General features: G+C 39.2%; 1 protein-coding gene across 3 annotated transcripts in view; it reads right to left on the bottom strand.

The window, feature by feature from the left end:
- The window catches only part of CNKSR2 (connector enhancer of kinase suppressor of Ras 2), a 426,708-nt gene that overhangs the window by 140,028 nt on the left and 269,333 nt on the right, over positions 1-17,347 (bottom strand). The window lies entirely within an intron of this gene.

Raw genomic sequence — 17,347 nt, 5'->3', positions numbered from 1 at the left:
GCATATAAAAAAAGGTATCAGGGGCATTTCATGGGGCCCCCTACTGACCCCGGGCAGTGCCCGAGTGCTCATATAGTCAGTCCGCCCCTGTCCCCTTGTCAAAATGAGAAGTTAACACCTTCCCGCCTGGCCTATAGCAGATTGAGGGCCAGGCGGGACACTCAACATTGTGACTGGGCATCATATGACTTCCTGTCAAAACGAGCCGCTCACATGGCCAAGGGGCCAAGCAGCACCGCGATCTGTCACCGGCTGTGTCCACGGGACACAGCCGATGACATATCACTACACCGGCCCATTGGCAGTGTTATGTGACCGCTGTGACCAAACACAGCAGATCACATGTCTATTGTATACAATGGATGGCTTCCTGTCATGCCATCCATTGTATACTATTATGTTGTTAGCTGTGACTGGTCAAGGCAGACACATGATACAGACAGGGCCAATCACAGCTCATCTGTATCATGTGATCAGCTTTGCCCAATCACAGCTAATCACAACAAAAGACTGAATGAATCAGTTTCATTCAGTAACAATGATTGCAAATATCAATAAAATACATCGGTAATCGCAATCATAATGTGTTAAAAAAAATCCTGATCACTTGCCCAGAGTAGTTCAATGTTACTATGGTAACATTGTTTTGCTTTGGTCACATTGTGCTGAAAAATAAAATCGTAAAAAAAAAGAAAAAATGTAATAAAAAAATAGAAACATTTGAAAAAAATATATAAATTAAATTATTATTTTCACCAAAAAAGTAGCAAAATACATTTTGACCTAAATTTATGATGAAATGTTATTTATTTGCCAAATTTTTTAACAGAACGAAGAAAAGTGTGTTTTTTTTTTTTTCAAACATTTCAGGTGTTTTTTGTTTTATTTAGCAAAAAATAAAACAAACAACTCAGTGGTGATTAAATACCACCAAAAGAAAGCTCTATTTGTGTGAAAAAAATTATAATGTAATTTGGGTACAGTGTTGCATGACCGCACATTTGTCATTCAAAGTGCGACAGCGCTGAAAGCTGAAAATTGGCCTGGGCAGGAAGGGGATATAAGTATTGAAATGGTTAAACCCTTGCAATGTGAAGGGGGACCCACTGCAATAGTAAAGTTCTTTGCGCTCTGATGTTCAACATTATGGGTCTGTCTTTCACACCTGTCTGCGGTGTTGCAGGGAGATACCCAGGGAATATCCAATTGCCTTTGAGGGATCAAGAAGGATTTTTTTTCTGGAGCAAATTGGACAACACTTTACATGCTTTTTTTTTTTTTTTTTGCTTTCTTCTGAATCAACCTTGGGTATAGGGTTCTGTATATAGAAATGTTACATTTATTTATTCAGTTATTTTTCTACTGGTTGAACTTGATAGACTTTTGTCTTTTCTCAACCTATGAAACTGCATGCACATTAAGTTGAGTTATTTTGTGCGTTAATGTGCGCTGCACAAAGGCAGCTCAATTATTTTGAATGGCTGGCAATTGACCATAAATGCAAAAAAAAATCATAAGAAAGCTTTTTTTCCCCAAATGTGACGCAACACAACGCAGATATGTTTAGGTGCATTTTGAATTCTACTGCAGTGCACATCACCGTTGTTCGCATAGCAGTAACTCGCTTTAGAATGTGGGTTGTGCCACTCATTGCTACAATACAAAAGTATCTAGCCAGACTAATATTAAAAAAAAAAAAAAAAAAAAAACCAGACACTTGAAAATCAGGGTCAATCCCATATGTCAAAAATACTCCATGGATTTAAAACACAAACATGTGTATCTTTACACAGACCATATACCTTAATAAAATGCTGCAAACCATCACTGATCATGAATAGCCTAATTCATCAGTGAAAATGTAGGGATTCATAACAACCAAGTGCATTTTAAATTACTTAAAAATCCTCTGTTGGCAAAGTAAATGCATAAAATTAAATCCCCCTTGCAATAAAGACAGTTAATACTCTAATACTCTAAATTTCTTGCTACCTCTGCTGTAATGAAGAGAAACTGCCACCTTTTGGGGGAATGATGGATTCCTGGTACTCTGCTGCACTTAGTGGTTCAATGCAGCATAGTGTGTACTGTGGTCATGTTGTGCCAGCAGAAGGAACCACAAATCACAGTGTGGGACCAGAAAGGGTCATTCTTCTCTTCATAACAGAATAGATCGGTGCCATGGGTTGCAGGAAAGACGAGTATCTACTTTGCAGGAAGAACTTTATTTTACATAATTATTTTAGTGAATACTGTAGAGCTTTAAAGAAAACTTTTTCTGAGACAACATAAAGACTTCCACTGCTGACTTCTCTTCATACAAATGCTAGCTACCAAGCTGGTCCTCTGCCTCCAATATCAAAAGAGACTGCTGTTGGAAGTGTATACCAAGGCCAGTTTCTCTTCAATATTCATAAATTATATTGACAACCTTAAACACTACTACATACATTCTTCAATAACTTAACCACTTCCATTCAGAGGACTTACCCACCTACCTGACCAGGCCATTTTTGCATTACGGCACAGCGGTACTTTAACAGACAATTGCGCGGTCATGCAACGCTGCACCCAAATTAAATTTAAGTCCTTTTTTTCCACTACAAATAGAGCTTTCTTTCGGTGGTATTTGATCGCCTGTGTGGTTTTTGTTTGCGCTATAAAACAAAAACAATTGAGTACTGTCCGTGATACTTTTTTTATTTGCACTAACATACAATTTTGAGGACAAGCTTTCGGGGAGTGTCCCCTTTTTCAAGGTCCAAGCAGTACTATACAAATCAGAAAGTTTTAGCAGAATGTTAGAAGAGATGGAAAAAAAAAAAAAAAGAGGATAGAGATAAGATACAGCAAAAGCAAAGGGGGGGGGGGGGGGAGACAACACTCACACAGAGGGAGTCAAGCTTAGCTGATAGTCATAAACTGTTGGATAATGATTGAGGAATCCCATGTCCAAATTCAGGCCATTATCTCTTGTGTCAAATAGAATTATCATTCTTAGTTCAAAAGTTTTTCTTTCCTGAATGGATTTGAAATTTCCTTTAAGAACTAAAATATTGAGGTCTCCCATTGTGTGGTCTGGTTGTGCGAAATGGTGTCCCACAGGTGTGCAGAAGTCATCTTCTTTATGTTCCTTGATGGTATGTCTGTGTAAATTCATCCTTGTTTGCAACTTCTGTCCTGTTTCGCCAACATAAGATCCTTTGCTGCATTTTCTGCACTGGATAAGGTACACAACATTACTGGAGGTGCAGCTGTATGATCCGGAGATACTGAAGATCCCTTTTGAGTGTCTGACACTTTTTTATGGATTGATTTGGTTGCACAGTTTGCAGCATTTCTTATTGCAGGGTTTGCTTCCATTATTTGTGACATCATAATCAGAAGGAAGTTTCCTACTGATTATTTTATTTCTGAGGTTGGGGGGTTGTCTGAAGGCCAGTATTGGGGGTTGCTGGAATATTTCTTTCAGAGTTCCATCCTCTGTTATGATGGGTTGTAAATCTTTGATTATTTTTCTTATCCCTTCTAGTGCTGGGTTGTATGTGGTTACTAGAGGTACACGGTTGTTTGTTTTTTTCTCCTTGTACTGAAGTAGATTTTCTCTTCGGGTTCTCAAGGCTGTGTTTATGCTGGTGTTGATAGTTTTGTCCTTGTAACCTTTCTTATGGAAGGCGTCTGCTAGTGTCCCGAGATGTTTATCTGTCTCTTGGGTCAGAACATATATTGGGTGGTATCTAATGGCCTGACTGTGTATGATGGCACGTTTCGTGTGTTGGGGGTGGAAGCTGGAACTGTGGAGGTAGTTGCATCTGTCAATGGGTTTCCTGTATATTGAGGTGTGAAACGTATCATCCCTGATGTATACTGTGGTGTCTAGGAAGTTGACGTGTGTGTTTGAGTATTCCAAGTAACTGTGATTGAATACATGGGCATAGGTTTGCCTCAACTGTTTATTTTCTCCATATACAACTAAAAGTAGCTCAAAGCAGCCCATGAGGAGGTCAGAAGCAAGTCGGTGGGAGGTCATACACAACTCAAAAGCAATCTGACGAAGTCTGAAAACATGGTGTATTTGCTCATTATACAAGCCCTCAGGATGGATTCACACTTCTGCGCTGCAAAAATGTGCATTATGTGTGCTGTGGTGCCACTTATTTTTAATGACACTTCAAATGGCTTTGCCAACACAGCAGCTTACAATCATGCACTGCAATGTGATGAGTTACATACTGCACTTCAACCACGTGGATCCATGCTTAGTGTTCAGATTGATACTCGTGCCTCTGAAGAACTTGATTCAGGTTGTGCACAGAACCTCGACCCACCACCTGGAAGAGATCATGGGGTTGATTTACAAAAAGTCAGTTGGGCTGTTCACTGTAAGGGATTTTTCCCCATAGCTTAGTGAATGCAGTGAAAGTTCACTTTGCAAAGAAAATTCAATCAGGTGCAAGAAAAATAACAACCCCCCCTCCAGTATTTTAGATTGATCATGGAAGCAGGCAGTACTTCCCCTAATTTACTAACCTCTGGAGAAAATTACCTTGCAAAAATGCAACTTCCCATGCAAAGTGGACAGTCTATTTGTCTTTAGTAAATCGATTCCTTAGTTTCACTGCAGTGAACCTTTACGAACATGTGAAGCACAGTCTTGGCAAGGACCTATTGCAACCAACCAGATGCCTTCTTTTATTTGGGTTTGATTATCATTAGTTGTAGCATGTAACTATAGCTCCATGATTTATGAAACAGAACGGAAAGGACTCCATCTTTCTTTGAATTATTGTTGGGTACACTGGTAGAGCCTCCTGGTATTAAGAGTCCTTATTTCTTTTATCAGTTGCTGACTTCTGCATGCTCATTCCTGAATCTGTTTGGATTCATTTAGTTAATTATAGTGTTGATGTGTTGGCACTATTAGGCTACACTCACATGGCTGCAACACATCGATAAAAAGGATTGTGATCATAAGGCAAGGAACATTCTGCATAAATGATTGGTAAATACTGTAGATCCATTTTCTAAAACCTAAAAATTGTCCTGTTGTTTTTTTCAATGGCATACGCATACCCTCAGATGCACATTTACACAGGTTTACAATGTGTAATGTGCAATGTGTTGCGTTCAGATCTGTAAATGAAAAATGGCTTTAAATGAGTTTTTTTATGACCATGTGAAAGAGACCTTATGAGGATTCGGTAAATGTAGTTCAGGCTCACTGTATCCAGTGGATCTTCATTTTTTTTGTTAGGCAAATTTAGTTTTGGCTATCTGTAATCAGTGTGGTTTTCTGTGATTGTTTAAGTGTATTCACAGGCTGCTGGTTTGATTACTCCCCCTGCAATACAGAATTCTCTGGGTGGTTCTTGAACAAAAGTGTGAAGTATGGCAAATGGGCAGCATGAATATTTATACTGTCTCAGCCAATACCTGTGGGAGAGTGCACAGATGGTTGCTGGGAAAGTGTACAAATAGTTTGAGACCTGGAACAGAATGGTCTTGTCCCTGCGGTGGAGATCATGGCCTGGGGGGCGGATTGTCCCACAGGCCTACCTGCAATCTATATGTTGTTCCTCGTGATCTGAGATGGGGGACAGGGTTTTGCTGAAGCTGAGTGAGGGGCCTGTCCTCTGTGGATCTAGTCTTATATCACAGGGAAAAAGTGTCTGGAAGGCATTGGAAGAAGGTATCCAATCGTCTGAAGACATTTGTGAGTACAGACAGGTGTAAGAGATCCTAGAGACTGTGTGCTGTTGCCACCCCTCTGGTGTTAAAGAATCAGCTGTGTTTAAAGGTGATATTGTTTCTAGTGACCTGTAGAGCTCAGTCTATTTGTTACTGAAAGGTTAGATGCAAATTAGTGACAAAGTTAGATGCAAATGAGGCTACTTATTTTTTTCCCAGGCTACCCGATGATGCTACCCCAGGGGGCAGGACCGTGACAGCCTGGGCTTAGAGGACGCTGGCTGTCATTAAAACCTAGAAGGCTATTTCAGCAAAAGCTGTATTTTTATTTTAACTTTTATTGGGCTTTTTATAGCCTATTATCTTTTTGATGGTACTAGGCTTTAAGGTATGGTAATGCAGAAAAACAATAAGTTAATATATGCGGAATGTACACATTTACTGACTAGCATTGATTGGAAGCCTGTAAAAGTCTCATTGTGTTTGTGTGAATCCCCAAGAGGTCATTTTGTATTACCTAAATGTACACAATTTGCTGATAAAATTGGCTATTTTCCTCCAACACACTGAAAAAGTCAGAGCAGGATTTGCTTGAGACAGCTTTTTTCGAACACTCAAGTTGTCCAATATCAATGTTTTTTGCTTAGGCAAGATAGATGTTTTGGATTTAATACTTCCTCTGTTCCTCATTCTATACTATGCATTTGTTTATTAATGAGAATTGGGCTGTTTAAGTCATATAACTGCAAAGCTTATTGCACATCAAACTGACTGCATATGCACAAAACTTATACTTAGATAAAATTGCATTTTAGGCAGAGCACGTTTATCTGCAAAAAATGTCTTTTCTGAAATAAGCAACAAATTGTGCTAGTACTCTATCTCCATGGAAACTAACTGTACGCCATCACACATCTTGTAAAAATGAAAAACGCAGTGAGCAGAGAATACTCATTAGAATGAGACAAACATTTGAATAGATATTTTATTATAATTTGTGTTGAAATAAAAAGGACTTAAGAGATATTATTTACTTTCAGAAATCTCAGGAAACACTGAAAAGAGTCAATAAAACTTCATACAGAATATGACATTTTGTTCCTTTCAGAAGTCCTTAAAAGGAAACTTGTCACGAGACAAGTATGGAGTCTGCCATTACTAATTTTCTTTTCAACATGACAATTTTCTACCTTTGATGACCATCCAATACAATGCCTGTGATAATTATTGAAATTAGCCTTAACTTGTCGCAAAATTGTTCCTGGTCAGTGGCAATTTAACCACTTGCTGACTGCGTTATAGCCAAAAGACAGCTACAGCACAGTCATCTAGTTCTAGGACGGCATCTATAGATGTCCCCCCAGAACAACACCCACTGCACACCCCCGGGGCATACATCAGGCCCACTCTGTGATTGCTGTGTCCTTTGATTTGATGATCCCATGTAAACAGACTTGTCAGTTATCGTCAGTCTTCTCCTCACATGCGGTCTCTGTCTCAGGAAAGGAAAGCCAATTTACGGCAAAACTGTCAGTACATGGTTTACACTGACAATCAGTGCTCTAATCATCAATGCAGCCCCATCAGTCCCAATCAGTGCCGCCATATCAGTGCCTATCAGTCCCCATCAGTGCCGCCTTATCAGTGCCTATCAGTCCCCATCAGTGCCACCTTATCAGTGCCCATCAGTGCTGCCTTATCAGTGAAGTCTCATCAGTGCCGCCTCACTAGTGCCCATCAGTGCTGCCTCACTACTGCCCATCAGTGATGCCTCACCAGTGCCACCTCACCAGTGCCCATCAGTTCCGCCTCTTTAGCTCCCATCCATGCAGCCTCATCAGTGCCTATCAGTGGAGCCTATCAGTGCCCATCAGTTCAGCCTCACCAGAGCACATCAGTGAAGAAGAAAAATTACTTATTTGCAAAATTGTATAACAGAAAGAAAAATATTTTTATTCAAAATTTTAGATATTTTTTTCATTTGTTTAGCAAAAAATAAAAACCCAGTGGTGATTGAATACCACCAAAAGAAAGCTCTGTCTCAAAAAGTTATAAAAATGTCATACAGGTACAGTGGTGCATGACTGCGCAAGTGTCATTCAGTTGAAAGCTGAAAATTGAGGCTGTGTAATGCCTAAAGCTGCTTTTCTATACTTATTAACACTAGGGATGCTGTTGTTATGATCTGGGAATAGGATGGATTTAATACTTGGGTATGGACACCAACCCAAGCTATGTATTACTGGCTGACTCAGGAATTGTTTGTTAAATGAGCAATAGACAGTTATAAAATGTACCCACTGGCACTTATTTTATATGTAACAGCTAAGCACACAGCTACATGAGCATAAGAACATGTATTCATAATAGTTATCAACTCATGTGCCTACAGGAATAAAGGGTGACATGTAATACTGAACAGCACATTTCCGGTTTCCATTCTTGGGGTGATTTACCAAAGGTAAATGGGCTGTTTACTTTGCAAGGAAATTTTCTCCAGAGCTTAGGAAATGATATGAAACTCTGATGACTTCCATAATTCAATCATGGGCAAGCAAAAATGCAGTTTTTTTTTCTTGCAGGAGATTGGTTATATTTTGCAGGGTAAAACTTGCACCACATTCACCAAGTGCTTCTGAGACAAATTCCCTTGTAAATTGCAACTTCCCTCTGCAAAACGAACAGCCTATTTGCTTTAATAATCCCATAGTCTTCCAAAAGATGCAGAAGTTGTTTTTTGTCTTTGAGAGACATATCTCTAGAGCTAGAGTACAGAAAAGCAGAAAAAAAACTACCTTGCTGCATGTACAACATCCAGTGGAAACAGACAAGAGCATTTTTAGTTTAATGAATTTCCACTAAAATTCTGCAACTGTATTATTAAAAAAGGAGTTACAGGATATTACCTTTTTATTGGGTTGTAGAGGGACCACTAATGTTGAATAACAGCCTAAGCATATAGGCTACTGTCGCATATGGTTTCAGTATCTAGGCCAATAAACTTTCATATTTGAATGCAGACTGTGCATGAAATATTGCACACCAAAGACTTCTGCAACAGGACAGGACATTAAAGTCTCGGAGCCCCCAAAACAGTAATGCACATCCCCTTGACCTAAAATCCACAGGGCATGCTTGCTGTTATAATCACAAAGTGCAAAGTTAGAAGCAATAACAGGTTGAGGATGGCAAAATGAAATACATATACTGCTGCAAAAATACAAAACAGATTATGAAAGTTGCACAGACATGGACTCTTCACAACAATGTATCTGTGGCTCAGTCATGGTAAGGTATGGCTGAATAGCATAGTCTCTAAGACTCGAGTCTAGCTGAGAATTTCTACTTCAGTAAAACATAAGCTGGTTGTGATTATCCTCAAAAACAGCTTTACTCTCAGTGAGGTCCAGGGTTGCTCTGGTGACATAGGTGAAGAGTTGGAGGAATTCAAGGCCCAGGGGCAAAGGGCCACCTTACTGGAATTGAAGTACTCTGGTAGCAATTGGGTAGTGCTCCCCACAGTAAATGGGTCATCTGGAGAAACTGTGAGCTCCTTTCTGGCTGCCCACATGGTTCTGACATTAAAAGGACACTGAGCTGGCTGCAGAAAACTTGCCTATCCATCTCTGTTTCATCAGGCATAGCCTCTCTGAAATGTTGAGGGAAAGAAGATGAGGAACTAATCCGAGAGTCTCAAGGACCCCAAAAAGTCAGTCTATATGCTTCCAATGCACATAGATCAATGGAATGAACTCACTGCTACAAGTGCCAACTTAGAGGAGAACTTCAGCTTTAGTGGAGTTTTCTTTTAATCAATTCCCCCACCACCCTCAGTGCAGCACACCTGGAATAATCGTTACCTTCACCCCCAAGACAGTGATCTTTCCTTCTAAAAGGCCAGCCCCTCTTTATACTGCACATGTATGCCACAGCCTCATTTATTTCTTTGGGTAAGCCTTACTCAAAGGGAATGCTGGTGGACTACAGATAGGTCATCTCCATTTCATTCATTTTACAACTGGATAATAGAATTGGCTGTACCAGTGATTATTTAGATATGTCTATTAGGGGTGTTTATACTATTGATATTAGTTTTGTTATGTGTGCTGTTTAGTGTAAATCATTTTTAAAGTCTATTGCATGTTAAAAGCAAAATACATGCACCAGTCATTCTGTATTATAGGACAATAAAACCTTGAAACATGAAGGGGGTGAACACTTTTCAATAGCACTGTTGGATATCTTTTTTATAATTCATATAGTATGAATTTTTTCAGCTTTTTAGTCAAGTATTCCTTTAAAATGGTTTAAAAAACAGTAGCTACCGTATCAAACAGTGAGCAAAGTTAATCAGGTTGGGTGTCAAATTAAAATGTTTTTTTCAATTCAGTTATCCTAAAGAAACCCTTTCATTAGCAAAAAATAGGCACACCTGAAAAATAATGACTTTGTTATTGTCTGTGCCACCTGGATGTTGCTCCGTTTATTAGAAATCCTAATCTGAAGTCCGCATGAAAACAGATACATCCATGACCGTCAATCTCCTGTGGACCCCAAAGCTCCTATTAGTTCCTCTTGCCAACTTTCACTTCATTACTGTACACAGTAATGATGTGCAGGTCAATTGGAAGAACCGATGGAAACTGCTAGGGACCCAGGAGATTAACAGGTCCAGAAGTATTGATTCCTGTGGACTTTGGTGCAATAGCAATACTAACAATGGCAACAAATTGAGAGTAAAAGTATGTTTAAGACTCATTTCCCTTGCTACAATGGAATTGCTGCCTCCTTAGCAAACAATATTCCATAGTGTTTTGGCCAGTGAGAGAGGTGCTTCTATGAGGGAAAATAGCATTTGAAAGTTTGCGATTCTGGCAAAGTTTCACCATGGAAGAATCACTGGCGTGACATAAAGCCAGCATTGCAAAGTATGCACATAAAAAGTAATCTACCTGCAAACTGTGACCAGGGTCCCTAAGCGTCATACAAATGAACATTCCCTGTTACAAATACTTTTCAAAATATTCTGGACCCGACATATAATTTGGGAAAATTATTCATGAACTTGTAATTTTAAGAGTACATATAAACTCAAATGGAGAAGGAAGAAAATGCAAGCAAAGGATAATCTGACCCCCTGCCCATGCATGTGTGCACGCAACCAACATTTACACTCGTGCATATTCGGAATGCATGTAAAATCGGGTATTCAGCGGCTGCATGGAGGGATCAATTCCTCTACATGTCTCCGCCTTCCTATCCAGGTGTACCTGGGGGACGCATGGGTCCCCTGCAGCATGAGGCCTAGGATGCAATCGTGACCTCTGTGACCCCTGTACGTATTTCGCCTGACTCAAACTGAGGACCTATGTATTGACATGATTGGAAACACAACTAGTAACAGACCTCGTCTACAGTAGTACACTTCTGTTTTGCTATACAAGCCTGTGTAATGCAGGCCATAGATTGAGATTTTTTTTTTCCCGCAACCACAGGTTGGCAGACTGTGGTTGATTGTGTTGATGGGGGAATCCCTCCCACTAAGATAGTGTTCTCCCAGCGTTAGCCACTAGCAATAATCGCATGCTAGAAATCCGTCATGCTGGTTGTTTCCAAGTCGATTGATGGATCGACTTGGGTACAATTAGCCTGCCCATAGATGGATTGAATCTAAGCTGGTTTCTGCTGAGCTTCAAACCATCTATGGCAGGCTTAAGGATACTTGCGATGATGGTGTGGCTGTTTCTCAACTCTAGTGATGGGCTGAACATCCCCCTGTTCGGTTTGAGGTTGAACATTTGAACCTAATGAAAGTTCAACTGTGAACTTTGAACAGAGGGGACAATTCACCAAGCAGTATCTTACCACATCTGAGTATGCGATAAGATACCGCAAAGCTATTAAAAACATTATTTAATGTTTCAGCTGTCAGCGGGGTTTCCCACTGACAGGTGAATGCAAAAAGAATTGCCGGAAGTGCCCAGAAATTAAAAAAAAAAATGCGTAGGGTCCCTCCCCCATCCAAACCAAGCCCTTCGGGTTTGGTATGGATTTTGTGGGGAAGCCCATGCCAAAATTAAAAAAAAGTGTGGGGGTCTCCCCAAAATCCATACCAGACCCTTATCCGAGCATGCAGCCCGGTAGGTCAGAAAAGGGGGGAGACGAACAAGGTGCCCCTCCTCCTGAACCATACTAGGCCACATGCCCTCAACATGGAGGGGTGCTTTGGGGCAGGGGGGTATTTTGATGGGGACAAGGGCCTCTTCCCCACAACTGTGGCCGATGACTGTGGGGGTCTGCGAGGGGGGGGCTTATCAGAATCGGAAAGCCCCCTTTAACAAGGGGATCCCCAGATCCCGCCTTCCCATGTGAATGAGTATGGGATACATGGTACCACTACTCATTCACAAAATAAAGTGTAGTGTAAAAATTTACAGTAGACAGTGTTTACAAGTTCTTTATTAACAACAAAAATAAAAAAAATTTCCCCTGAAGTAGGATGTCCAATGACTATTGAGATACCCGCCATCACCGCTGACCCAAAAAAAAAACAAAAACAAAAAAAAAAAAACGCTCCATTCTGCTCTGCTAGCTCCTGCCAGCTGCGCCAGAATGACAGTTCTTAAATACAGTGATGATGTTACGTCTTCATGCACTTTGATTGACCAAAGCATTGCACCTGACCTATAGTCAGGTGCATTGCTTTGGCCAATCACAATGCACTGTCAGGGCGCAGTGCATTATGGTTCATGCCGCCGAACTCCCTTACTATTCATGTGTTCGCCGAATGTTTGAGTCGAATTTACATTCTAAAGCACCTTGACCCCATTGTCCCCCTTGTTAGACTCGAACATCTAGCCCAACACTGCTCTGCCAGCACAGATCACTGGTGGAGAATGCAGGGAGCAGCATTTTCTCTCTGATTATAGGCTATTTAGGTTATAGGAATTTCAATGCATTTTCGTTCAAAATCAGTCACAGATTATAACATACCAGGTAAAAGTCTACAAAGTAAAAATATGGCATTAAACTTCAATTGCACTTTAAATAAATCCAAGCATTTGCAATACAAACTTGTGCCCTATTCTTATATAAAATATTCTGGTTTTGGCTTGGCAGAAATGCTGCTCTTCTGGGTCCTACCTTTGGCAAATTGATTCTTACACATGCACTAAATGCAAGAAAAGCATCAGCAGTACTTGCTGAGGTTCACAACTTTGATTAAACCATGGCATCTACCGACATTGTAATTAAACAAGATATGCAACCTGAGAATACCTCTATGTTGTGTAACTGCACATACACATCTAACCTAAAGAAAAAAAAATCATATATATGTTTTACAAAATACAACACTAACATAAGCCAGCAGATGCTGCCTTTTTTTTTTTTTTTTAACTTGGCATAATTTGCTTTTGAACAACAGACCGTGTCAATATTTTAGATCTATCAATTTACAGTACAAGCAAAATCAAATGCACTAATTAACTAGAGCTAAGATCTTAAGATCTAAGACACAGCTTTCTCATGTTTTGATAGCATATGATCTCATTTATGCAAAAATGAGATTTAAGTGCAGGCTATTGTTGCAAACTTGTAGCCTCAAACCAAACGCTTCTCAATGTGCCATCTGAGCAAAACGGAACATCTCCCAGCACTGAAAGCTGAGCGATTGTTTTTCAGAGGTGATTAGGCTAAAATAAAAAAATATCAAAGTTTTTAAATGAGCACACAAATGTTGTGTCCTTTGACTACCTCCTGACCTAGCAGTGATTCTGAAGCAGCTTGTCATTTCCTAGCAGTAAAAGAGATGTGTGTTGCTGACAGACAATTAATGTACTGCAAAATGCACACAGTGTGGAACATCACTAAGTGATTCTGTAACATGCTGCAAAAGATTTATCACCGTTTCACTGTAATGGAACTTGTTTTAACCTGAAGGATAGAGATTTAATTGGATTTGCAATGTCCCTTTGGGTTAATGCAGACAAACTGAGCTTTGAATGAGCCACCCAATGAGATGGCAGCTGGCAAATCAACAGTATATAAGTAGGTAGAGAATAAGTGATTTCCAGATGTCATTGCACATTGTGCAACTGAGCTCTATAACCATTTGGCCTGACAGACCGTACATGCTGAGATCTTGTCATTAAATAGACCCTTTCTTAGTCCCCCTTGCTGCAACTATGTGGCAATAGGATACTTAACCAGTATGGCTAAATGATAGACCTTTAGCACGCCTATACAGAATGCAGCCATACGATGACAGGCTTCACAGACAAAACACGATGGGGAATTACAAGTTACAGAAGGAAAGCAATCACCTACTGCATATGAACCTCAATTACCTTGACAAATACAGGACCTTAAATAAGACACAATTACACTGACAGATACAGAATGTCAACTGACCGGACAGGTTCAATCTCATTTTGTAAGGATTAGAGTTATCTTATTACATTTATTTTAGCGGAAATAAAGGAAACTGAAAGTAAATGGTCATAAGAACATCTAAAACCTTTATTGTTTTGGATAGAGTAAAAAAAGGTTACCAACTTTGTAAGGATTTTTTTTTATTGCCGCTTTTGTACCCACTGGGAAGATTCACCCTCTTTATTTGTCATGGTGACCACTCTCACCAGGACTGCAACTCAAGGGTAATCCCAAAATTTGAACAGTTGTAGATGGGATGTCTTCAAACAGTGTGAACAGGGCCATACAAAGCAAGTTTTTTTTACATGCTTTGCTTTGGCACTGTGTTGGGCTAGGCTACAGCCCGTATGAACAAGACCCAATTTTTGAATTCTGGGGAGGTGTTTGTAATATCCTGGCATTTCAGAGCCTCTGAAACAGTGATGGGTAGTGAGGAAGTGACATAAGAAAGTATGCCCTTTGAAAGCCTGAAGGTGGTCATTGGATTTTGGGGGCCTGTATGTGGCTAGGCTGCCAAAAAGTCTCTCACATGTGGTATCCACATACTCAGGGTAAGTAGCAGAATGTGTTTTGGGGTGTTATTCCAAATATTCCCATGGGATGTGTGAGTAATCTAATCATTTGACAACTTTGTGTAATAAAAAAAATAAATAAATTTTCCAAACTTTTGTGGCAAACTTTTGTGACAAATCAATTAATATACACGTATTGGGATTTATTTTTTACCAAATACATGTAGCAGAATAAATTTTGTTTAGATCACAAAAAACCCAGTGGTGATCAAATCCCTCCAAAAGAAAGCTCTATTTGTGTGAACAAAAGTACATAATTTACGTGTGGGTACAGCGTTGCATGACCACATAATTACCAATTGAAATAACAGTGCCAAATAGCAAAAAATGTCCTGGTCAGGAAGGGGGGGGGGGGGGACCTTCTGAGGCTGAAGTAGTTAACATGTGAGATACAAAAAACAAAGCGGCCAACTATTTCTACTAAAGAGGATGTGGGAATTTTTAAAACAATAATTGTTTTTCAATGGTATAAAACAAATTCTTGTAATTATTAAAAAGCAATGGAAATATTTTAATGAATAAATTAGTTTTTATAACTGAAAGGTCATGACTAAAAATAGTGCAAACATTTCTACTAAACTTGATTATTCTTGCTATAGTTTATAACCAAGTGCAAATAAAATATATGTATAAAATATTTGAATGGGAAAACCATATTTCTGTAAAATGTTGAACAAAAAACTATGGATATGCAGCAAGTAAAAATAACACAATATACAACCGAAGAAAAAGGTAAAAGTCAGGATCAATATTTCCTTGATAAAATTGTAAAACAGCATCATTTTTTCAACCAATCCCCATAATACTTATAATTTAGTTAAAATACAAGCATTTGAATCATGAAAACTTGGCACAATATAGCATGCACCTCTCTGTCAAGATGATGGTCTGCTCCTTCCCATCTCCTGCTCCACACTATTGGCCCATTAATAGGATGGGAAGCCTCGATAATCAACAGTACAAAAGGTGGGCCAGACCCACCTCCATGGTAACTTGACTACTATTTTCATAAAAGAGTGCTTCAGTTTTCAGGACTTTAGGTATACTTTAGAAGTATGTAGGGTAACTTGTTGGCACTCAGGGATGGCTCCTGTGCATTGTTAGTGCAACTTTACTATTTGTTACCTGGCTATACACTAATATTTAAGTGTGTATGGAACTTTCTTAAAAATTAGTAATTTAGGAAATTATAAAAGTATGAACATTTTAACTTAAATTAGAAAGTAGGAGATACTATAGGAGCCAAAAAGCCTTCCGCTGTACAAGTGCACAGGACAGTGGCACCTTCAGAACAGAAGCAAACTACATGTCTAATTCCATCACAAAACATAAGGGGATTATTCCTCACTCCAGGGCATTTGGTGGAGCCATGCAAATCATTCTTTGATGCCACATTTCTAACTGTACATACAGATCCGCCATTCTGGTGTATAACACAGATACTTCCTTATATTGTAACTGCGCACAGCTGTTTCAGGCTTGTTGGCTATTGTTAGTGCAGTGTATGGGAACAACTGCTGCTTGGTTCAGGGCTTGGGGACCAATAATCAAGTGTAATCTAGAAGGTTATGGTGAGAAGGGACTAAAGGAAGGAAAGGGCCAAGCCCATCAACGCAACCAAAACCGCATGCATTATAGAATAATCTAAAACTGAGGCCATTTGTCTGAATTATCCATGGCTTTTGTCACTACGGATAAAGTCTGTCTGTCTGACTCAGTCCATGACCAGGAGTTTCAGTCAATGTGTATCCTCACAGTCTGTGTCCATCAATGCCTATCATATTCATGTGCCAGTTCTATTATATTGTAATAAATACCATACCCCTGTAACAAATGAGGAATAAAAAGATTCATCCTGGGTTATGTAACCTTTTCCTGTATATTTTAAGTAAATTACCTCTCTAATATAGTTTTAATTCACAGCAGGGGGGTCCATCATCTCATTTATTTTTTTTATCTATATTACTATCAACATGTTCCTTATTGTTTAACAGCAGTGCTTTAATTTAATTTATGATTATATCTCAATCACACACGATGATGATATCTCTTGCTTATGTTATATTAACATTTAAAAAGATTTTGTGTTAACTCTTTAAATGCTGCAGGTAAAATAATATATATTCAACTGTTTCACTGACACTGCTACACTTTGCCAGTTACTACACTAGCTGTCAGTTTTGTAGCAAACAAAATTCACATTCTTACAAAGCCTTTTGCATATTTCCAAACTTTATGAGATCTAAAGAGGTACAACAGAAATTTTAGTTAAAAGGACCATTCCCCAAACCATGTCTCCCAACTTTCTGAGATGGGAAAGAGCACCACCTTTTAGTAAAAAGTATATTAGCAACACACCCTGGCCACACCCCCAGTTATGCATTACCCAAAGAATTAATATGCTATAAATGATTATTTAAACCAAGAAGTGCTGTTTTCACCCATACTTTGCCCCTTTTACTGGGTTTTCAACAAAATAAATGAAAATAACTTTTTATTGTAATGTAGCATTTTATGTAGTTAAATTGTAAATATTTATAGAGGTCCATACATCAAATCAAAATTAGGAATAATTGAGCAGAGAAGAGCAACAGATGGATCTAATTCCAAAAAAAGGACAATCCAAATGAGACAATTGAAAGCTATGCCAAACC

Source organism: Staurois parvus, unplaced genomic scaffold, assembly GCF_062004578.1.
Source record: "Staurois parvus isolate SC_StPar_1 unplaced genomic scaffold, SC_StPar_1.0 ptg000884l, whole genome shotgun sequence".
NCBI classification, from domain to species: domain Eukaryota; kingdom Metazoa; phylum Chordata; class Amphibia; order Anura; family Ranidae; genus Staurois; species Staurois parvus.
This window is presented reverse-complemented; position numbering and strand designations above follow the sequence as displayed.